The 24,834-nt window shown below is 48.8% G+C and overlaps 1 long non-coding RNA gene across 2 annotated transcripts in view; it reads left to right on the top strand.

Annotated features, from left to right (window-relative positions):
* LOC112545871 (uncharacterized) overlaps positions 1-24,834 on the top strand; it is a 231,234-nt gene that overhangs the window by 40,898 nt on the left and 165,502 nt on the right. Inside the window, exon 1 of one of the 2 annotated variants that reach the window (XR_012900885.1) lies at positions 15,058-15,194. The exons of the other annotated variant lie outside the window; for it this stretch is intronic. This is a non-coding gene — a long non-coding RNA (uncharacterized LOC112545871). Of the gene's footprint in view, positions 1-15,057; positions 15,195-24,834 lie in introns of those variants that run through there. 2 annotated transcript variants of the gene reach the window in all.

The raw sequence follows: 24,834 nt of genomic DNA, 5'->3' as shown, positions 1-24,834 counted from the left end.
CCCTCTCTGAAAAGCATTTCTTTGTTCCACGTAAATAAAATCATGAGTGGAGTGGAGAAAGTGAATAAGGAAAAGTTATTCACCTCTTCCCATCATATTAGAACTAGGGGCCACCAAATGAAATTAATGGGCAGCAGGTTTAAAACAAATAAAAGGAAGTTCTTCACACAGCGCACAGCCAACCTGTGGAATTCCTTGCCTGAGGAGGTTGTGAAGGCTATGACTATAACAGGGTTTAAAAGAGAACTAGATAAATTCATGGAGGTTAAGTCCATTAACGGCTATTAGCCAGTATGGGTATGGAATAGTGTCCCTAGCCTCTGTTTGTCAGAGTGTGGAGATGGATGGCAGGAGAGAGATCGCTTGATCATTACCTGTTCTCTCCCTTTGGGGCATCTGGCGTTGGCCACTGTCGGCAGACTGGATACCGGGCTGCATGGACCTTGGGTCTGACCCAGTATGGTCATTCTTATGTACAGCAGTGTCCATCCAGTGAACTGCCATCACGTCACATCCAGAAGCTCACATTGCTAAACTACTATAGAAGAATGAAAGCTTCCTCCCCCCCCATTTTCTTTATTTGCAACAGATCTATTCTATGTAATTCCACGCACACATGTGCACATACATTGGTGAATACACCCAAGAACATGATTCATTTTTATTTTCTGCTGGGTTTCATTCTCATGTAAATGAAGAAGCTTTGGTATCAGCACTTGCTAGAGTATCATCATTTAATCACAAGTTTTTTTATTTACTGAAATAGGCAACGTTTTGTGAGCCAGATGCAAAGGAAAGGAGGAGCTGTGGGTGGATCTGAAGAAATTGGAACAATTAGGATTTAGAACTCGCGTGCACAGATTTAGAATGAGAGTACATTTAAGCTAAGCTGGAAGTTGTTTAATCATTCTTCTTTGCCTCCTGAGCGCCAACATAATTCTTTTCTGGAAGGAGAAGCAACAAAATTATAGCTCATTCTGAAACCATAGTAATCAAATAAATCTTTGACATGAAGAACACATTCTTTACTTGCTATCCCTAACATTAAATTTATCCTATTCACAATCTAGTCTCCAGGGGGTGACATTCTCAAAAGACAGAATTACACTAATCAATGGAGCAGTGGAACACATTCACCAGTCTATGTATTGCAAAAGACAGTGATAAATATTGGGCAGAAAGCTCATTTTTTTACTCTTTTTAAATGACATATTTTTGACGATATCCTTTTGATACTTCCTTTATGATGATCCTGGCAAAATAACCATGTAGTTTTATATATGCTCTGAAATATACTTTCATCTTACTGTGACCACTGTTTCAGCAGCCATGTCAATGTAATCTGAGAGATGTTACTGATACTTTCCTTGGCTTCAGAAAATCACATACCCTATGATGTGCAATGACATTCTGTTAAAACAGTTTTGGAGCCCTGAGCAGTCTGGCAGTAGGAAAGAGTCGTGAAAGGGTCGTGAATTTTCTGCACAGATAAAATATGCACTTAATGTTCATGAATAATTCACTGGTGTTTTGAAAGGCAAACCATGGGAAACATGCCATCAAAGTATCCTGAAAATAAATGGGCATGAACTCCCAGCAACCTGTCCTGGAAAATCAGTGAGAACTTGTGTCATGGCTCCTTCCCCACTCTGGCATGATAAATGCAGAAGTGGGGGCCAGCACGTGTACCCCAAAACCTTATCTACCAGGCTTTGGTATAAAACTTCCCCCAAAATCTTAAAAACCTAGATTTTGGGAATAAAACTTCTGCTGCCACCACCCAAATATTAATAACGAGATTAGGGGAAAGATCATTTGGGAAATCTCACCCCTACTATAAAAATAAGGACACACAAGTAACCAATGCCAGGTTAATAAAAAGAAAGGAGAAAACTTTTATTATTACAGCAATATTCCTGTTGCAAGCATAAGGATCAGATGAAAAGGTAACAAAATATACTCATGGAGGAATTACACCATGGGCTAGAAATTAGTTAAAAAGAAAAGCCAAACATCTCTTAAGCAGTGCCAGATCTCAGATCCCATACCCAACCCTTAAAACAATAAAGCCTAACGAAACTACCTAAACTTTACCCTACTTGCAGAAAGTGAAGAATTGTTTCTTGGAGGGAGAGAGAGAGATGCTTGTCCCTCCCTGTAGCTGCAGAGGACTCACCCAGAGAGACAACAGGAGAAAGGAAAAAACCCAAATTCCTTTGTCCCAGTTTGAAAGTCCCACCTACATTCCTACTGGTCACTCCACCTGGCTAGGTGTAGTTAACTCCTTAATCCCCAGGCTGCTGGCTAACCCTCATAATCATGACAGCTTGTTTTGTACATGTGTCAAGACTTGCTGTTACAAAGATGCTTGGGAAGCTCAGGTGATAGGTCCGGAGGTAGTATAGGTTGAATCTCTCTGGTCTGGCAACATCCATGGTCTGGCATGATTTTAGTTAGCCAGCTATCCACTTATTAAGGGTGTGGTGCTGCATGCCCATCACATTATTTGAAATACTCAATGCAAATTACAATACAATAAAACAGGCTGCTGGTCCCACCTTGATCTGAATGGCCTGCAAATAAAATAAGGTGATTAAAAGCAAGCACAGTCCCTTTAATCATCAGCTTAACTGCCCCCCCCCCCCTGCAGACTGAGAAAACACTTCTGTAGTGCCAGGAGAGTTAGCAAATATAGGCTCCAGGACAGCAGGTTTGGGGACTGAGTTTCAAAGTGGAGGGATTTTTAAAGAGAATGACCCATCACCACCAACTCCTTTGTGTTTCTCACGAAGGAATTCTACCAGGAGCACCTCCTGTTGTCACAGCTGTGTCTTTACAGCAATGAAGAGTGGCAGCTTCGCTGGTGTGGTGCCAAGACACCAGCTCTATTTGATGGCTCTTTGTTGCCAATTTGAAATGAGTTTTGTGTACTTCAGAAAAGATTGGTGGTCTTGGGCCACTTCCCAATTGGCAGACAGGTACTGTATGAGCAAAGCTGAACAAACCACCTTGGCAGCACAGAGGCCAAGAATGCAGTGAAATTCATGCTACTGGAGAAGATCAGTGAGGCCTGTATGGATCCCATAAATCCTATTCAAATGTTCAATTCAGGACCCAGTTGAGTGGTGATTGGTGTAGAGGTGCTCTGACTACAGGCAGTCCCCGGGTTACATGGATCCAACTTACATCGGATCTCTACTTACAAACGGGGTGAGGCAACCCCGCACTAGCTGCTTCCCCCCAGCAGACTAAGGAGACGTGAAGCTAGCGCCTCCCCAGCAGACGCGGAGCGGCTTTTCTCAGCAGACACCTCAGCTTGAGATTAAAGGACTGAGGGAAGTGAGGTGAGGGAGAATAAAACTGAGCTCTGGAGAAATGTTTGGCTAGAGTTTCCCCTACAATATGTACCAGTTCCGACTTACATACAAATTCAACTTAAGAACAAACCTACAGTCCCTATCTTGTACGTAACCCGGGGACTGCCTGTACTGTGAATTTCACCCTCTCCCTTAGAATCTGACTCTAAACTGAACAAAATAATTTATTAAATAGCAAATTTGCCCCCCAAAATGGATTCTTTAGTGTGACCGCCCAGCTGACAATGCCAGCTACACAGCCTGGACATGTTCCAGCCTGGTGTAGCTGAAATGGACATGACTGTTCTTTCCCCTTCAAAAGCTCTGTTTGCTTAACTTATTAATGCTTCTTTAAGTGCTTGGTTCATGTTACCGAGTGAAATTCCTTTTTTTTAAACATAATCCATTTGGATTAATTCATATCATATGCTTGCTAGTGCTGAGCAATTCTATAGTTACCTGTTATTGCACTATGTCACACAACCCATAACAACATTCACAAACCATATTAATAGAGATAGAAATGTAGTCGTGTTAGTCTGGTGTAGCTGAAACAAAAAACAGGACTATGTAGCACTTTAAAGACTAACAAGATGGTTTATTAGGTGATGAGCTTTCGTGGGCCAGACCCACTTCCTCAGATCAAATAGTGGAAGAAAATTGTCACAACCATATATACCAACGGATAGAATTAAATTCATTTTTTAAATTGTATCCGTTGGTATATATGGTTGTGACAATTTTCTTCCACTATTTGATCTGAGGAAGTGGGTCCGGCCCACGAAAGCTCATCACCTAATAAACCATCTTGTTAGTCTTTAAAGTGCTACATAGTCCCGTTTTTTGTTTCATATTAATAGATACATTGGCAATGTTATGTTCCTACCTACACAGCGATCACTATAAGATTCATCCAGGCTGCAAAAAAGGCCAGGTAGAGCATATTACAGAAGCACAGACTCTGGCTCACTATTCAAATAGTCTTTCAAAGCCTCCCTGAGCTGTATATCTCTTTTATCTGCCTCTTTAAATTCAGCAGATAGCTGCCTCACTTGTGCCCTCAACCCTGGCAAAAACTTTCACTCCTTTGCTTCACAGATATTCTGCAGGGCACAGCTGGCAGCTATAAACAATTGGGCTGTGTCTACACTGGCAAGATTTTGCGCAAATCTTGCCACCTGTCTACACTGGCCGTGAGTATTTGCTCAAGAACACTGACATTGTAAGGTACAAAAACAGTTCTTCTTACACAAATACTCTGACGTCCTGCTCAGGGATAAGCCCTCTTGTGCAAATATTCTTGCGCAAGAGGCCAGTGTAGACAGGCAACGTTAATTTATTGCTCAAGAAAGCCCGATGGCTAAAATGGCCATCGGAGCTTTCTTGCGCAACAGAGCGTCTACACTGGCATGGATGCTTTTGTGCAAAAGCACATCTTTTGCGCAAAAGCACATACCAGTGTAGATGCTCTCTTGCACAAATATTTTTAATGGAAAAACTTTTCCGTTAAAAGAATTTGCACAAAATCATGCCAGTGTAGACGCAGCCTTGGATATTTTTCTCACTGAGGTCCAATCTTAGGAGTAGACAATGACAGCGACCCTTCAAATGACCAAAAGCACATTTAACTGTCATTCTGCACTTGCTGAGCTTGTAACTGAAGTGCAATCCACACACCTAGTGGGTGTGGTGTACTGTCCTACATAGCGACATTTAGACCACTTACAGCAAGAAACAATGTACATGCTCTATAGCCTTAGCTGAAAGCCAGTTGGCTTTTTAGCTCAACCTGTCGAGATTCATGCACTAAATTCCAGAGGTCCCAGGTTCAGGTCCTCCTGTCAGTGTAAGGGTAGGTCTACACTAGCCTCCTAGTTCGAACTAGGGAGGCTAATGAGGGCGACCAAAATTGCAAATGAAGTGTGGGATTTAAATATTCCATGCTTCATTAGCATGTTCCAGGGCAGTCACCATTTTGGAAACTGACTATCCTGGAATAACTGCCCGCGTCTATACGTGACAGTGAAACGTGAGTTCGAAGTAAACCCCTTAACTCGAATTATTTGTTAAACCTCATTCCACGAGGAGTAAGAGCTAATTCAAGTTAGGGGTTTACTCTGAACTCCCATTTCACTGCTGAATGTAGATGCGGGCAGTTATTCTGGGCTAGTCACTTTCCAAAATGGCGACCACCCGCGAACATGCTAATGAAGCGTGGGATATTTAAATCCCGGGCTTCATTTGCAATTTTGGTCGCCCTCATTAGCCTCCCTAGTTTGAACTAGGGGGCTTGTGTAGATGTACCCTTACAGAAGCCTCCTTGGTGGTGTGAAGGTGGCTAGAATACAGTTTCATGAGGCAGGTGAGCAAGGGGCAAAATGGGTCTTCCAGGATCACTGTTGGCATTTCAACATTCCCAGTGGGAATCTGCCATTTGGGAACGACAGTCTCCACTTGCTGTTTTCTGAACAATCCATTGTTCTTAGATGCGAGCATCATACCTCTTCCCTTCCCCAACACCCCACGTTGATTTCAGTGAAGCATCCCCAATAATCCACCAACACCTGCATAACCACAGAAAAGTAACACTTTCCATTGATGTAATCCGTGGCAAGTTGGTTTGCTGCCAAACTAGGGATATGCTTGCAGTCTATCACAGATCAGGAACCCCATTTCTGCAGATCTATCCACTATGGCCTGCACATTGCGGAGACTCACAGCCCTGCGTAGACGAGGCAATTAATGATATGCACGCTTGCAGGACAAGAGCCCCTGCAATGGATTTCCCATCTGCACATTGATTCCTGACTGTGCAGTAGCAATCTGATATAGCAAGGTTCCACAGTTCAGCTGCCACTCACTTCTCAGCTGGCTGTGCAACTTTCATTTTAGTATCTGTGTGCTGTAGGGATGGGGTGTGTTCAGCACACAGATCCAGGAATGTAGACTTGCCACCTTAAACTTCTGCAGCTGAAAGTTCTATCCATCATCTCCAGCTGCTCTGAGAGCCCCACCAACAACTTTGGATAATGTTATTAATTCCCACAGCAATTTGGCCTCCAAGGAATTATCATGTTCTCCAACCATATCTGCTCTTGCAGCTAGGCAAATACTATAGGGTCACTGTGCTTGCAACACTCTTGAAAACAGCGCAAAACTGTGCTTGAGGCTGCTGTCGCAGATGGTGGACAAAGAGGAGGCATGCGCTGGTTTGTGGGTTTTTGGAAAGAAGGCTTGAAGATTATGGGATGCAAATGAAACTAGGGGATGGAGCATATTGCATTGTGAGAAACTGACCCCATAATCCCAGCCACCCCTGCACAACTTGTTTTAGCCCCATTACACTTTAAAAAAAATCCCCCAAAACACTGCACTGCATATTGTTGAGTTGCTCAGTGCTTTCCCTACTCATGATGCACTGGGTTTGCACCAATGGAGCACTTCTGGGGTATGTCTACTCAGCAGGCAGTTATTTCAAAATAATGTCGAAATACTGTAACGCTGGAGGATTTCTTACTCTGATTCCTGTAACCCTCATTGTAGGAGGAGTAAAGGAAGTGGGAAGGAGAGTGATCTATTCCGAAATAAATGCTGTGTAGATGCTCCCAATTTCGAAATAAGCTGTGCAATTGACATAACTTGAAATAAGCTCCGCAGATTGAGCTAAGCCCTGCTGCGTAGACGCATCCTTGATGAGTATGCACAACCCGGTCTTTATGTACACGAGCAATGTACTGTCCATGGTGGCTATATGCTGATACAACTGAAGTTGTCATAAGTTTGCAGTGTAGGCATGGCCAGGGAAAGGGAACAGTTTAATGCACAGTTCTGCAATCATTAGTCAATTAGAGGCATTTGATCTATATAGTCTCCACCAAATCTTCATAATTCCAAAGGTATTTTGTCCATTGACTGCATCTATTTGGTTAATGTAATGTCCTGTCTCAACTGTCTATGCCTAACTGAAGTCCTGTTTCAAAGAGTTCCCTGCCTGCTGTTTTGTGACTGACTGGTTCCTCATCTCAGCTTTCCACTCATGCAAATTTTTCTCTTGCTACAAAGAATAAATTTGCATTTGGTCTTAGCTTGAGAATCATGATTCAGTTAAGGAGATCCCCACCTTTCATTCCTTTACAAGTAAGCTTTAAAGAAGCAGGAGAAAATATGTCAGTTTCAAAGAGCATTTCTCTAGGACCTGAAACCATTTATCAGTATTTAATTTGGAACATAAAAAAAGATGCCTGCTATTGTGGTGGCTGCTTGATTCAATCATTAGGCGAGTAAGTCAGCGAGGTGAACCAGAGAACATGCAAAACAAACAGCCAGCCAACAGGAGGACAAAGGATAGATGAACTGCTGCTGTCTTAATTATTGGGAGATGCAGGGAATTATTAACAATATTTTAATGAGATAGATCAGATCTCAACAAGCTAAATCAATAACAGCACCAAACGCACTGTCCAGTCTCATTTGTAGTGGAGGATTGGGATATCTGACCTTGATCCCCTATTATAGTGATGCTATCATTAACAGAATGCATAGTGAAGAGCAAAAGTAACATTTTAAAGAAGCTCAAAATAGCCTACCGATTAAAAGTTCTTCATCGTGAATTTGTAGGTCAGGCACAAAAGATGCATCAAACTGTTTTGCAGGTTTTTTTTTTAAGATAGTATTAAATTCCTCTTTTTGGCGAGGACGGAGGGAGGGTTGGTGTTTAGGGTTAGAAAGGTGTGTCAATTTTATGTCATTGGAATGATGGAAGAGAAAACTTTTTCAGTGCTTGGTCAGACACTGGATTTGCCATCTCCTCTGAGGCTGCGTCTAGACTGGCAAGTTTTTCCGCAAAAGCACTTGCTTTTGCGGAAAAACTTGCCAGCTGTCTACACTGGCCGCTTGAATTTCTGCAAGAACACTGACGATCTCATGTAAGATTGTCAGTATTCTTGTGGAAATACTATGCTGCTCCCATTTGGGCAAAAGCCGTCCTGCACAAATGCTTTTGCGCAAGAGGGCCAGTGTAGTCAACGTGGTATTGTTTTGTGCAAAAATGCCCCGATCGCGAAAATGGCGATCGGGGCTTTCTTGTGCAAAACTGCATCTAGATTCACACGGATACTTTTCCGCAAAAAGTGCTTTTGCAGAAAAGCATCCATGCCAATCTAGATGCTCTTTTCCGCAAATACTTTTAACGGAAAAACTTTTAATGGAAAAAAAAGTTTTTCCATTAAAAGCATTTGCGGAAAATCATGCCAGTCTAGACGTAGCCTAAAAGTTCTTTTGAAAGTCTCATTCCTCTGTACAAAGAATGCTATGTCTTAAGCTCCCATGTATTTTGTCCTGAGCTATGGGATCTGTTTCCTCATCATATATATTTTTTCTTCTCTTGTGTGTTTGGTTATTTCAAAATTACAATATCAATCAGCTATCAGCATCAGGCCCAAGCAGCAAATCCACTTCTGGATCTGAACTTTCACAAAGATGGTTTGGTCTTCTGGGGCTGAATTTGGGATTCAGGCTTCAGCCAGTTACAAAGAGGGGACCCAACTACAAGATTTGGACATATGGTATCATTTATATATGTTATCATTTCTATTTCAGTAGCACCCAAGACAAGACAAGCCTTGTACAAGCATGGTGAAGCATGCCATTCTTGCTTCGAAGTTTTTGTACTCTAAAATGAGAAACTGGTAATGTGATGGAGATTCATCCATGGCTGGTTTGTTGCATGTGCCACTCTTGGATGGATGGGCAAGGGGAGTTTCACAGCTGGGTTTGGCCAAGAGGGATTGGGGGTTGAGATGGTTAGTGATCACTGATAGTTCAGCACCTCCCCTATGCTTTATGGATACAAGAATACATAACTCAAATATGCTTTTGAGAAATTGCTTCATGTAACCTATCAATCTTCACATCTTAATCAGCTGGGTATGTATATCTTATTTTGGTGTATGTAGCATTCTTGTGTGTAAAGTCAGACATATGGAATGCTTTATGATTTTAAATGTGTCAATGAAAAACCATCAAGGGTGTTTCCAATTTCTAGGCAATTTCTAGGCAAATAGCTTTTTGTCCTTAAATCTTAGCAGTGGTTGGGCTGAGGAAGTCACATGTCCACCCCAGCTGGAAGGGTGGAATGTAGACACAGAATTCCTGCCCAAAGGGGATCTTCAGAAAAAAATAGGAAGCTAGAAGGTTTTGTCTCTGGCTGGCTGGCATGGCACACTGAAGGGAATGAACCAAAACCCCCAGGGAAGAGGAGATTTCCCTGGTTTTGAAGGCTTAGCTGGGAAAGGAACAGTTTTAGAGTGAGTTTGTACTAAGTTTGTATTGAGGTTTTAGTGTTAGATTTGGCTAAGCATTTTCTGTTATTTTAAGTTGGTAATCTACTTTGCTCTGCCTGTTCTCACTTATAACCACGTAAATCCTACTGCTTATACTTAATAAAAATCATTTTTATTTTCTATCAAGCCCAGTGTAAATAATATTTCTTTGGGGAAGAAATCAGTCTGTACATCCTCCTTCCATTGTTAAAGGGGGCTTACCTTAATCATTCATTTGGGGTTCTGATCCCATTTGGGGAGTGGTATCCCAAGAAGCTAGGCCCTTAACTACATTTTCCTTGGACCTGAAGGGTTTCAGTGTCTGTGCTGCTCCTTGGGGGAGCAGTGATCTCAGCTCTGTATCTTGGCTGGGGAAGACCAAGGAGCTGGCCCAGCAGGCCAGGGCTGTGAGCAGCCCCAGAGAACAGGAAGGTGAGTGTCAGTGACCTTCTCAGAACTACAGGAAGCCCCTTAAGGGGTCTTTTGTGACTGTACCCCGTCATAATCACTCAAGCCCAGATCCTCAAAGGTACTTATGCAGCTAACTCCCATTGAAGCCATTGACAGATCAGGCCTGGAGGTGTGGTAGTTGCCTGTATGAGGGGGACAGTAGGTGATACTCCCTCATTTGATGTGTCCCAACCTTCTCTGCTGCCTAGCAACCAGTCTCCATGGCATCATGCCCTCGAGATGCACACACTGAACCCAGGACCAATAGCTAATACTCAAGATGACACACACCAAGAAATTATCCAGAACCCTAAGGGTTAAACCGTTTACACGTACTGTGGTACAACTCCACCTGTTCCCCATGGGTCTTGCACCACTGGTGGATAGTGTTAGCCTGAGAGGCTCGCTGTGGCCCTCCACATGGCCTCTTTCTCTTTACTCGAGGCAAGAGCCATAGCCAACTGCACCATACTCATCACAGGCCAGTTCATAAATTTGGGGTAAAATCCCCTCCGGAGCCCTGATCTCCCTTCTCCAGGCAGAGGTTGAGATCTTGTGGGGAGGTTGGGGGGAACCTGGGCCCCCCCACTATTCCAGGTTCTGGCCCAGGGTCTCTAAGGCAGCGGCAACAGGGGGGTTACTGCCACCGCAATTTGGCAGCTTTTCCCTGGGCCACTTTCCCAAACAATCCCTCCCGGTACCTTTCCTTTGGTACCTGCTCGTCAGTCCTCCACTCACACCCACACTCACACCCACCCTGCACACAACACTTCCTGTCCTTCACCGTTTTCCTTCTTCCTCCTAGATTGGGTGGCACCCTTTTACAGCAGCACCACAGGCCTTAATTGGCTTCAAGTGTTTAATTAGCCTGTGGCTTCTGGCAAGTTGACCCCAGGTGCCTGCCTGATTATTCTGTACTTAGACTTGGGCCTTTTTTTTGTTGTCGTTTTTGTTTTACTCAGGAAAGAGAAAGCTGTTCACCCGAGCTCCAGCATGTATTCCCTCCATCAGGGAATGGCAGATGGCTGGTCTGGATCTGTCACAATACTTGGACTATGATGCCCTTTCTGTAAGAATGGGAAAGGATTTGTTAGATGTCTCAGTGATATGGAGTGGATGGAGGTATATTACATTCATCCCCTATTGAATACCGGCAGGCAGAACATAATTGGAATACATATTTTGAAATTTTATCTTGATCTTGTCACCAAGGTGCGGGTATTACCTCCTCATTGTAAGGCTGTTGATGAGCTCTTATTGGCTTGCCAACCTTGACAGTGTCCCTTGGAGTAGTTTAAGCACTTACAAGTTTATTGGAGGTGGAGGTAAGAATAATAAAGCAAGTTTTATTAGGCTAATACATCATGCTATGAGACCAGGCGAACAAGTGGTGAAGAGATTCAGAGAGGCTCCAGGGAAAAACTACTGAGCTCGCTGTGATGAGGGAATACCAAAGGTATAAGAAGGGGCAGTAAGTCAACTTTTTTTTTTAGGATAAAAGTTAATTTATATAAAACATGACAGCTCAGGCTCCCGCTATAACCGGGATGGAATTTTGTCCTTGGCTCACCCATGCGATAGTCTCTTCAGCTTGAAGCTGCAGCTCTGCATGCAAGGATGTGTGTACGTATAAGGATGTGGTATCAAGGCCAACGCCCCAGGAACTGCAAGCATTCTGCAAAGAAGCCAATAACAAAGTTTTGAGTGCAGGAAGCCCCCAGGTTAGTGACATCCCAGTCGGTACTGCCGATCAGGCAACCACTGAACTTCGACTTTGTCATCTGCAATGTGGACCCCAAGGCTTCTGCATTTTATGCTTTATCTTTGTCCCAGCTTATCGTACGGCCTGGGGGGAAAGCACTGTGCAAAGATGGTGCCTAAAGTTAATGACCTAGATCCATAATTAGGTGCCTACATGAAAGAATTTTGACTTTAACAGGGTAGATTGAATAATGAACCCTTGAAAATCCCCACTTGTACTTTATAACTTCTGGGCCCTAATTTTAAGTACTCACGTTTGGCCTTCAATGGCCTATGTCTCAGTGTATTCATCTGCAGAGCAGTTACGATAAATAGCCATTGATTTTTGAGAACTTCAGACTTGCTTATCACTTTTCATTGCTGTTTAATATATGCTAATAGTGTCTTTGTGGCAACCCAAAGGCTACGTCTACACTGGCCCCTCTTCCGTAAGGGGCATGTAAATTTCAGCAGTCGTCGTAGGGAAATCCGCGGGGGATTTAAATATCCCCCGCGGCATTTAAATAAACATGGCCGCCGCTTTTTTTCGGCTTTTAAAAAAGCCGGAAAATAGCGTCTAGACTGGCCCCGATCCTCCGGAAAAAGCGCCCTTTTCCGGAGGGTCTTCAAAGTAAGAATAAGACCCTCCGGAAAAGGGCGCTTTTTCCGGAGGATCGGGGCCAGTCTAGACGCTATTTTCCGGCTTTTTTAAAAGCCGGAAAAAAGCGGCGGCCATGTTTATTTAAATGCCGCGGGGGATATTTAAATCCCCCGCGGATTTCCCTACGACGACTGCTGAAATTTACATGCCCCTTACGGAAGAGGGGCCAGTGTAGACGTAGCCAAAATGTAAGTGAAAAGAGGGTCCCTAATCTGAGTTTCTTGCTATTTACAGACCATATTTGCTGGTACGCTCTGGCTGTTTTGTTATAATCTGGTAATACAAAGAAGCCATAAATAAATCTGAGGAAGTGGGGTTTTGTCCATGAAACCTCTTGATATTACGCTCTCCAACCCCCCTCTGTCCACCACAGCCAGATCGTAGTCTCCCCTCCTACCTGTGCTGCAGCAGGAGGGGGGGTCTGTTCCAGCATCAGGGCTGGAGACAGGACCCTGCCAGATGGGGGCTAGGACCCACCTGTGGCCTTGTTGGCCAGGCTTCTTTTTAAATAAAGTAAAATATTATGTCCAACAAAAAAGGTTTCAACATTGTCTTTATTTATGGCAGAGGTGGGGAACCATTTTGGGGTTGGCTGGACACTGACCCACAGAAAAATCAATTGGGGACCACACAAGTGAGAAGGAAAACACAACCACTCCAAACCCCCCCCCCCCCCACTGATGTGGCCCCCTCAAACATTTCACTCCTCTGGGGTGGGGCCAAAAATGAGGGGTTCAGTGTGCAGGAGAGGGTTTCCAGTGAGTGGGATAGGGATGGGGGTGCAAGATCTGGGTGGGGGGTGGGGTCCAGGAGGGGGTGAGGGTGCAAGGTCTGGTTGGGAGGTAGGGTACAGAAGCAGACTGGGAGTAGAATGTCTGGCCAGAGGGAGGGGGCAGGAGCAAGGGAGGGTGCAGAGTCTGGCCAGGAGGAAGGGGGCAGGGGCAGGCTGGGGGTAGATAGAGTATCGTCTCTTGACATCCCTAAGTGCGGAGGAGGAGGCCACACAGCTGAGACTGCAGGCGGAAGTGAGTGGCAAGATGCAGATGACGTGATGATGGCACTCTGTCGTCCCGCAGGAAGTATTTTTTTTACACATAGAGGCTGCGTCTAGACTGGTAAGTTTTTCAGCAAAAGCACCTGCTTTTGCGCAACAACTTGCCAGCTGTCTACACTGGCCACTTGATTTTGCACAAAAGCACTGACGTTCTACTGTCTGAAATCAGTGCTTCTTGCGCAAATGCTTTGACATTCCCGTTCGGGCAAAAGCCCTTTTCCGGAAATGTTTTTGTGCAAGAGGGCCAGTGTAGACAGCTAAAAACTGTTTTGCACAAAAAAGCCCCGATGGTGAAAATGGTGATCGGGGCTTTCTTGTGCAAAACCGTGTCTAGCTTGGCATGGACGCTTTTCTGCAAAAAGTGCTAGATGCTCTTTTCTCCTGTTCGTTTTTTCCCACATATAATCCTCATAATTCCTTGAAGCACTATAGTTCTGAGAAGGGTTTGGATACTTTATATAAATCAGAGGTGCCAGACCCCTCAAGCTCTGCTCCTAGGCTATGTCCACAGGAAAATAATTCCTTTTTGTTATTTCAAAAACTTCTAATGTGTGCCACTTTAATTCGAGTCATATTGGAAACAGCTGTATTTTCATGTGCTGCTCCTCTCATTTTTATGTGTTTCTTTGAGGAGTTCCTGTACTTCTCAAGAGTTGTGTGATGCTGATGGGCTGTAGGCTAGGGCTGAAGTGCATTGGCAGAGCTATCCCATTATGAAGAAGCCGACAGATGACAAATTATGTTTGGTTATAAATTAGGGTGCTATACCAGAGCTATGAATCTCTCACTCATGCAAGAACCAAACTTATCCAGCTTATTTACTTTTCCTTGTTTGGAAGGATGGGAGAGGGATGAAAAGACAAGAGAAAAAAAATCGAGAGGAGAAAATCAAAAGGAAAAGGTAATTTTTATATTTAAATGGGCTTCTCTTTTAAAGATCTCCTGTATCATTACAGATGTTAATAGATTAAACCCCACAACTAGAGGGAGACAAAGTTTTCCAAAACAGAACGTTTTTGTTTTTCACAAAATTGGTTAGCAAAATAATAATATCCATAATAATAAAATGTATGACAGCTGGTTCAAATTTTTCAAAAGTCTACATTTGGACAAGAAACAACAATATTACAACCCTACATCCTCCTTTTTTTAATTAAAAATAATGAAAAAATCCCAATTTTCAACAAGCTCTCCTCAAAGATCTCTGGGATCCAGTTATTGCTCTGTACCAGAACCCATTCTGAGTTCATGCTCCATGCACTCTTCATCCATGTGTACACAAAGTGCGGCACTAAAAGAGGTAGTCGACAAGTTTCAAAACACAATGCAAATATTTCAATTTTATGTGTGTAGTTCCCTTACTAAAAGAACCTCTGACTTTTACTGGGAGAATCCTTTGTGCTCCAATCTAGCCCTAGAGACTACAACTCCCATGAGCCCTTGGGAAAAGGAGGGGAATGGTGGCTCTTTCAGGCTGTGCAGGAGAGAGTGAGGTTAGTCTCCATTTTGGAGAGAGGATCCAGGCTGCTGGTGGGGAGCCTTTTCTAGACCAGGAGCTGTTGATTGCAGCTAGAGCCTGTTACTGAAAGCCTGCTGAGGCTTGGATCTTGCAGGTAGGAAACACATTCCATGACCATTTCAGAGATTTTGCCTTTGGAAACTTTACTATATTTTTTCAATATGTGATTTGGGGTGTAAACGTGGGCTCTTCTGTTCCCTGTCTCTTTTCCCTGTCTCATCATGTTTGGAATTACCATTGCCAAATGTGATGTGTAAAATGTGTGTCAGCTCAATCCTGCTTTACTGGAGTCAGTGGAAGGAATATCCAAATCTTAATGAAGCATGCAAGAGTTAAGGACCAAAGGGAAGAGACACAGTGCTAGTGAGGCAGTGTTTCCTAGTGGTTTGTGCACTGAGTTGCAGTGTAGGAGAGCTGGGTCCTATTTCTGGCTTTGACACTGGCCTACTCAATGACCTTGGTCAAGTCATTTTTGCCACTCTATGCCTCAGGTTCCACATAAATAAAATGGTGATAATGATACATAGTCTGACAAGTGCTTTGAAATATACTCGATCAAAGCCAGGAATTACTATATTACAAATTGGTTTGAGAGCAAGGCATGGGCTCTCTTTTTCTTCTCTAATATACTTATACACCATGTCCAGTATATCACGGGGTCCCGAGCTTATTCCTTCTCAGCCCTCACCCCCATAGTATAAAAACTACAGATCCCAGGGAGATTGAGGAAGCTGAAGACTCCTGCCTTCAGCTGGCAGGTGTGTGTGTGGAGGTCTCAGGGCTTCAGCCATGGAGGTGAAAGACTCTGGGTTTGAGCCAGTGGGTGATGGGAGCTCAGGGCTTCAGCTGTGATCTTAGTCAAGTTTTATCCAAGGCAGCTCATGGCACCCATTAAATCTCTGAAGGACGCAAGCTGGTGTTTAAGAATGCAGATAATTTGCAAAGTGTACATGCATCAGTACAGACAAGTGCCTAAAGGGCTTCCATTCTCATTGTTTTATATGATTTAAGTTTGACTCTTGCAAGTGCACTAACATCCAAACAGATTGCTTTGAAATTTGGCATGCCTCATGTGGGTACCTCTAGACTGGAAAGGGATATCATTAAACAGCTCACATCCATTCTTGAGGTAGCACCATCCTGAAAAAAGCCCATTTCCTGGATTCCTCCTCTGGCCTTTTAACAACCCCCACGCTCATTAAGTTCATCATCAGAAGCAAACTCCCCATTGACCAAGAGACCTTATCTGAAAGTGGCAACCAACCCTGCCAAAACAACAGATGCAAACATGCACGCCTATCTCTGCTGCTATAATGATCAAACTCCCCCACAAACACACCTTTGGGTCTTACTCATGCCTGTCACACCAGATGATGCACATCATCCAGTGCACGAAAAGCCCCAATCGGAATGAGGTGGGTGACAGCAGACAACGACTGCCCTCTCAAACACACAGAAAAAGGATAAAAGGCATAACCAGCCCATCGCTTGTGGGGAAACACTTCACGAAGCGATCACACTTCATCTGACGTCTCAGTTCTCATCCTCAAAGGAGACCTGAACAACCCCTTTAAAAGACAAGCCTGGGTGCTTAAATTCATCACTTTTCTAGCCACTAAGAAGTATGGACTCAAGAGAGACTCTGGATTTATTTATGGGTTATTACTATAGCCTACTAATCTGCCCCCACCCCCTGCTGGTTTCACGCCTCTTCCTTTCCTCCCTGTGTCTCCTCACTTCATCTTGAATAGATCTTTGAAATGTGTAAAATATTTATGTTAAACTACCTGTTCCACCTTGTATTATAAGCAGGACTGTTCCTAGGGGATGTAGGGTCTGGGGCAATCCTCCCCACAGCAGCAGGTGTGGGGCCCACATCAACTCCCCTGTTGCAAGCCCCACCCTACCCTGCCTCTACTCCATCCCACCCTGCCTCCACTACAACCCTTCCCCAAACCCTACCCCTGTTCCGCCTCTCCTGGCCCCACTCCCTTCCCCCGAGCAATGAAGTCAAGGGGATTATGGGGTCTAGCATGCCAGCAGTAGGGGTTTCCTCTTCCCCCTGCACTCACCATGTCACCTGCTCTGCCCCACCGCGCCATCCTTCCAGTCCTCTGGGCCATGCTTCTCTGCAGAGGCAGGGAGAAGGTCACCTCAAGGTTGGGGCACTCTGCTTCCTGCTGCGGCATAGAAGTGTAGCGCAGCCAGCCAGGAGAGGGCTGCCACGGAGAGTGTAGGGGTGTGTGTGTGGGGGGGTGAATCTGCTGCCGCTGCGCCAGGCCTCCTGATCCTTCAGGTCCCTCACATCCATAGGATGGTTGAGGTGGCTGCCGCAGGGTCCCCCAAAGCACAGGACCTGGGTTGGCCATCTTGATCTATCCTCCTAAACAGCAGAGGTGTACACACAACAATGCTCCCCCCACCCACGACACTCTGCTGCTTTGCCAACACAGTAAAATCACCCTGACAAGAGATGGAAAGTGTTTTGCCTCACAGTTAGGTCAACAGAGGGTCAGTAGAGACACTGTGTTCATTCTGTCCCTGTAACTGGCCTCCAGGAGTGATCCCACAATGCCCACCATGATTGCTCTGCTCACTGTTTTGACCCGGGCTGGTGGCAGTCAGTCCCCCGGGCTGGTGGCAGTCAGCCCCCCAGGCATGTGCCACTCCCCCTTTCAAAGTTCCAGGAAGCTTTAAAACCACTCAGCGTGGAGAGCTCTCATGGCTACTGCCTAGCTGGGCACGCTGCTCTGGGCAGCAAACCTGATCCTGCCTGGGCTACAGGGGAGAGGGTGGATCTCCTTGGTCAGGAGCAGAGAAGGCGGTGGGAGAGCTCGGAGGGAACCATGGAATCCAAAAGACCTACCACAGGTTGGTCCGTAGCACCGGGAATAGTTAGGAAATGGGATTTACTGACTGCTGAGTCACTTCAGAGCACAGTTCGTATCAATGGGATTTGTGATCCTAAGTCATTGCGGTGTTTTTGGAAATCCTATGCAGTGCCTGGTTCTCTGAAACAAGTACTCTTAAGCCTGGGTTCTCACGAAGTGGTATTGCTTTAACTATAGCCATCCTGTAAAAGTGCCCCTAGCACAGACGCAGCTCTGTTGGTATAAATACCCTTATAAAGGTTGAACCTCTCTAGACTGGCCTCCTTGGGAATTGACTGGTGCTGAACCAGAGAATTTGCCAGACCACAGGAAGTCAATATTGTCTAGCAGCATTACCAACACTTCCACAGCTTCCTAGGCTCTTAGAAGATATATAGGGGTAAATTAGAGCTAAAAAAACCCAGCACAGAACACTGAGAGCCAGGACTGGTGGCTGTAAACAAACTTTATGGGACCGTGGGAAACTTGGCCACACCCTTGATAAGTGAACATCTGGCTCACTAAAATCATGCTGGACTATAGATGTTGTCAGACCAGAGTGCCAGACTAGAGAGGTTCAACCTGGACTGGAATAATTTACTCCCATATGGAAAGGGGAATAAATAATCCTGGCATAAAACACCTTTAAACTGATATAACTGGTTGTACCTCTATAATTTCAGGAAAGTTCAGAGCCCTACCAGACATAATTATACTGATACAAAATTTGTCCAAAATTAACGAGGCATTGCCGCCTGAGTCAGTGATCTATTCTCATTTCCTTTACTAGTACAGAGTGAGTTGGATACACAAGGCTGCTTCCATTCACTGCTAGTTACAATACTCTGGAAAATGAAATGTGATCTGGCATGTGATCTGTCTAGCTTTATCCAAATGAAGTCTGGACAGCAGAGCATGTAGGTTTTATTATTAATAATAATTCTGCTCTCAGCAAGTAAGACATAATGTTAAGGCCAGCAGCTTTCTGTTAGTGGTGCTAAATAGTCCTACTATTTAAAGTGCTACATAGTCCTGTATTTTGTTGGTGCTAAATACTGATACAGTAGACTTCTGATAATCCGGAACCTATGGGACCTAGATGGTGCCGGATTATCAGGAGGTACTATAAGCTGGTTATATATATACGGTATACATTATATACTGTATATAAAGTGTTCTTAACCCTTTTTATTGTACATACTGTATACAGCATACTGTAATGTTTTAGTTTTTTTAAGCCTTTTTTACCCTTTTTGCTCAGTTCAGCTGCTGCTGCTGTTACCTTGAGACTCATTTTTTGCCGAAGCTCACTCAGTAGGCTCTTGCCATTTTGATGCTGGACTATCAGGAGTGCCGGACTATTGGATGCCGGACTATTGGAGTTTTACTGTAGTTTTTAAGTCAATTAAGAGTTTAATGTGAGAAATATAAGAACATAAGAACATAAGAACGGCCGTACTGGGTCAGACCAAAGGTCCATCTAGCCCAGTATCCTGTCTACCGACAGTGGCCAGCACCAGGTACCCCAGAGAGGGTTGACCGAAGACAATGATCAAACGATTTGTCTCCTGCCATCCCTTTCCAGCCTCTGACAAACAGAGGCCAAGGACACCATTTTATCCCCTGGCTAATAGCCTTTTATGGACCTAACCTCCATTGATTTATCCAGCTTCTCTTTAAACTCTATTATAGTCCTAGCCTTCACCGCCTCCTCTGGCAAGGAGTTCCACAGGTTGACAACACGCTGTGTGAAGAAGAACTTCCTTTTATTAGTTTTAAACCTGCTACCCATTAATTTCATTTGGTGTCCTCTAGTTCTTCTATTATGGGAACTAATAAATAACTTTTCTTTATCAGCCCTGTGACGGGCCGGCCCCGGACCAGGGGCGAGGGGAGCGGAGCCCCCGCCGGTCGTCACTCTCCCGGGGGCGGGGCGAGCGGAGTCCTCACCGGCGGGGCTCTGCCGGCCGGCCCCAGACCCCCCAGCAACCCCGCAACTCCAGCCGCCGGGGGCGGCAGGCGGGGGCGCTTCCCCCGCGCTTGCGCCGGCAGCTGATGGGCGGCTCCCCCCCCGCCGGCCCACGCAGGGAAGGCGGGGCCGGGGCGCACGGCAACTGGCGAGGGCCGCCAGCGGGGGCGTGCCCGGAAGGGGCGGGGCCCCGGGCGGCGGCCGGCGCGGCGGGCCAGTTTAAAAGTGCCCACCGCCGGAGAAGCGGGGCGCAGGCTCCTCGCGGCGGCAGAGGAGCAGCCCCCACCGCAGGACGGAGCGTGAGCGCCACACAGCCCGGCTGCCGGACCGGCGCTGGTCCCGGGGCCTCCGGGACAGCCACTGCCCCTGGCGAGCACTCAGCCCCTCGCCAGACGGCAGGAGGACCCCACCGCGCCGAGTCAGGAGAGACCGGGACGGCCAGGAGCGCGCCAGGGCCGGAGAGCTCACCCCCGGGACTCCACCGGAACGTGAGACGCCACAGACCGCCGAGTCAAGGTAGGCGCCAGGGCGACGGGGATCGGCCGGCAGACCCAACGGGAGGGAGGAAGGAGCCCGGGGCAGGGCGCTTCTGGCGGCCGTGGGTGGACGGGCCACAGGGGGGGAGAATCCTCACCCCCCTCGTCCACCGTGCCGGGGCGCTAGTGGCCCCGGCGCTCAGGGCCCCGGGCTGGGACCCGGAGAGAGGGCGGGACCGGGTCCCCCTCCCTCCACACGGGGAGCGTCCAGCACCCGACAGCCACACTAACCGACTGGGACCAAACTAGAACCCCGGACTGGGGGAGGAGGACCTAAGGCTAGGGGCTCCGGCCCCCCATCCCGCTCGGCGGGTACTCACGGCCTGGGGTTCGCTGACCCCCCCTTCTGGCTGGGAGGGGGTGATCGCACCCCAGGGGCCCGAACTCCACACCGGCGGCCCAGGGACGACACAGGACAAAAGGAGGACCAAAAGGGGTCCGCAGACCCCCCCTCTCGGACTGGGAGGGGGTGATCGCATCCCGAAACCCTCACACGTGGTGGAGAATGTGGGCATGACCCCCACTAAGTGACAGGTGGTTACGGTAGGGTGTCCTCTGCGCCTAGGGAGCAGACGGAAAGGCCTACCACCATGGATGCTCAGCAGCTACTCGACTGGGTGAGGGAAACCCAGCGGCAGCAGCAACAACAGCAGTCCCAAATGATGCAGCAGCTGGCGAGCCAGTTCCAGGATCAGCAACGGTTGCTGGTGCAGGAGCTATCAGCCCAACATGAGAAGTGGATGCACGGGGCTCCCCCGCCCAGCTCGGCGGGAGGGCCGGCGTGGCCGAGCGACGACGGCAACCGCGATCTGGGATCGTTACCCCTCCGCCTGACCAAGATGGGGCCCGGGGACGACCCCGAGGCATATTTGACAACTTTTGAGAGAGTGGCTACGGCTGCGAGGTGGCCGGAGGCCCATTGGGCGACGCTGTTGGCCCCGTACTTGTCCGGGCCCGCCCAGATGGCCTACCGGAGCCTAGCAGCCCGGGAGGCACTGCAGTACAACCGGGTGAAAGAGGCCATCCTGGACCAATTAGGGATTAACAGTGACACGTACCGCCAAAGATTCCGTAACGAGCGATTCAAACCAGGGGAGCGACCTCGAGTCTTCGCACAGCGCCTGCATGAGTGGGCTTGGCGGTGGCTGGAGCCGGAGCAACGGACGGGCACCGAAGTTGCCGAAATGGTGGCCCTGGAGCAATACGTCCACCTCCTTCCCCCGGGTGCCCAGAAGTGGGTCCGCCGGCACCAGCCGGGAACTCTAGCGGCAGCCATCACACTGACGGAGGCGCACCTCGATGCGGAGGGCGGGGAGGTCGGAGCGCGCCGGGAGTCCATGCCCGGCCCCGCGACGAGGGATGCACCGCGGGCCCGCGGGACAGGGCCGACACCGGCCAGAGGCGCCCCAAAGCCACCCGCCGGCGGGGGGCGGCGCTTGGCTCCCATCTGGCCCGCAAGGCCGGGGGAGGCCCCCGGGGAGGGCAGAAAAGGCCACGAAGAGCAAGGGGGCGGCGACCGGAGGGCGGCGAGCCGGACCGCCTGCTATCAATGCGGGCAAGAGGGGCACTTGAAACGCGACTGCCCGATGATGGATTGTACCCTGTCCACACCAACCCCAGGGGACCCACAGACGGGACCGGCACGACCAACAGTGACCGTCTGGCTGGGGCTGAAACCCCTGCAGGCCTTAGTGGACTCCGGCTCCGCGCTCACCCTGGTACGGGAGGAGCTGGTAAGGGAGGCCCCGCCCGCCGGCGAGACCGCCCAGATGAAATGCGTGCACGGGGACGTGCGAACCTATTCCACAGTGTGGGTCCACTTGGCGGATGGGCAGATGGCCAGGGTCTGGCGAGTGGGGAAGGCCCCGAACCTACCACTCCCCGTGGTGATAGGGAGAGATTGGCCGGGGTTCCCGGGACTCCTGCGGAAGGGGATGGACCGGCCGAACGGACGGGCCCCCGCGAAGGAAGCCTACGTACACCCTCGCGCCCCTAGCCCAGTGGCGCCCTCACGGGGCGGCGGAAGCGACGACTCCGACTTCTTGGAGGAGCAGCGGACCGATGAGACTCTACGGTACGCCTGGGAACGGGCCGGCGATCCGGACGAGACGGACGAACGCCAGCAGGGCCCCCGCTTCCAGGTAATCCAGGACCGCCTATATCGTCTGGTAACAGGCGGGGCGGGGGAGAGGGAACAGAGACAGCTGGTAGTCCCCCAGACCCGGCGGAGGGAGGTCCTGGACCTCGCACACACAAACCCCTGGGCGGGGCACCTGGGCCGGGAAAAAACGCTGGCGCGGGTCCTCCGCCGATTCTATTGGCCGGGGGTTTACCGGGCGGTACGGGACTTCTGCGCCTCGTGCCCCAGCTGCCAGAAGGTCGCAACGGGCGCCGTCCCGGTGGCCCCCCTGGTACCCCTCCCGGTAGTGGGCACCCCCTTCGAGCGGGTGGCCCTGGACCTAGTAGGGCCACTGGAGCCCTCCCGGGCGAGGCATCGGTTCATCCTCGTGGTGGTCGACTACGCCACCCGGTACCCGGAGGCCGTCCCGCTCCGCAACGTCAAGGCCCCCACGTTGGCGACAGAACTGCTTAAAATTTTTGCGAGGGTGGGGTTCCCGCAGGCTATTCTCACGGACCAGGGGACAAACGTGACTTCCCAGCTGATAAAGGAGCTGTGCACACTCCTCCGCATTAAAACCCTGCGGACGTCAGTATACCACCCCCAGACTGACGGATTAGTAGAGCGATTCAACCGCACCTTAAAGGACATGCTCCGGCGGGTGGTGCAGGACAGCCCGAGGGACTGGGACCAGATGTTGCCCGCCCTCATGTTCGCCATCCGCGAGGTACCCCAAGCCTCCACGGAATTTTCCCCATTCGAGTTACTATATGGGCGGCAGCCCCGGGGGATCCTGGACATCCTAAGGGAGGACTGGGAGGCGCAGTCGGCCCGGTGCCAGGGCACGGTACAGTATATTTTGCAGCTCCGAGAGAAGCTACGGCGTCTCGGCGCCTATGCGAAGTGGAATCTCTTGAGGGCCCAGACGCGACAGGCCCACTACTACAACCGCACGGCCGCGAACCGCCAGTTCGAGCCCGGCGACCGAGTGTTGTTGCTCCTGCCCACCCAGGAGTCCAAACTCCTCGCGGCGTGGCAGGGCCCCTACGAGGTCGTCCAGAAGGTAGGAGACGTGAATTATGAGGTGCGGCTGACCGGGAGACGAAGGGCCACGCAGATCTACCACGTGAACCTGCTCAAAAAGTGGGTGGCCCGGGAAGGACTCCTAGTGGCGCCCGCGGACCGCGACGAAGACCTCGGCCCCTCCCCAACCTACCACGCGGAGGAAGAGACCCCGTCCATAGGGCCAGAGCTGACGGTGGGCCAACGCACGCAAATGGAAGAACTCCTGCGCCGGTTCCGTCACGTTCTGACGACGACCCCGGGGACAGCGAAGGTAGGGGTGCACCGTATCAATACCGAACCAGGACAGGTAGTGCGTGAGGCTCATAGACCCCTCCCCCGAAAGGTATGGGACACCGTCCGGCAGGAGGTGCAGACCATGAAACAATGGGGGGTGGTAGAAGAATCGCAGAGCGAGTGGCGCAGCCCCATAGTCTTGGTCCCCAAGCGAGACGGGAGCGTGCGGTTCTGCATTGACTTTCGAAAGGTTAATGGGATTTCGCAATTCGATGCTTACCCCATGCCACGGGTGGAGGAGCTGCTGGAGGGCCTGGGGAGGGCTAAGTACATCACCACCCTAGATCTATCGAAAGGCTACTGGCAGATTCCCTTGGAACCCCAGGATAGGAAGAAGACCGCGTTCGCCACCCCCTTCGGGTTGTTTCAGTTTCGCTGGATGCCGTTCGGACTCCACGGAGCAGCAGCGACCTTCCAGCGGGTCATGGACCAGGTACTGGAGCCCATGAAGGGGTACGCAGCAGCTTACATCGATGACATCGCCGTATACAGCGTGACGTGGCCAGAGCACCTCCAGCATCTGGAAGCCGTGATGCAAGCGCTGCAGGAGGCAGGCCTCACAGCGAATCCCCGAAAGTGCCACTTCGCCCAACGGGAGGTGTCCTACCTCGGCTACACCGTGGGAGGGGGGCAACTGAAACCACTGTTGGGAAAGGTGGAAGCCCTTCGGAACTACCCGCCACCATCAACGAAGAGGCAGGTACGAGGGTTTCTGGGATTGGCGGGATATTATCGCCGATTTGTGCCGGACTTTGCCACGATCGCAGCCCCTCTGACGGAACTAACCAAGGACGCGCACCCCAACAAGATCCAGTGGACGGCACAAGCCGACCAGGCCTTCCACGAACTAAAGCGCAGGTTAGTCCAAGCCCCAGTGTTGA

This window comes from Pelodiscus sinensis, chromosome 2 (genome assembly GCF_049634645.1).
Source record: "Pelodiscus sinensis isolate JC-2024 chromosome 2, ASM4963464v1, whole genome shotgun sequence".
In the NCBI taxonomy this organism is placed as follows: Eukaryota; Metazoa; Chordata; order Testudines; family Trionychidae; genus Pelodiscus; species Pelodiscus sinensis.
This window is presented reverse-complemented; position numbering and strand designations above follow the sequence as displayed.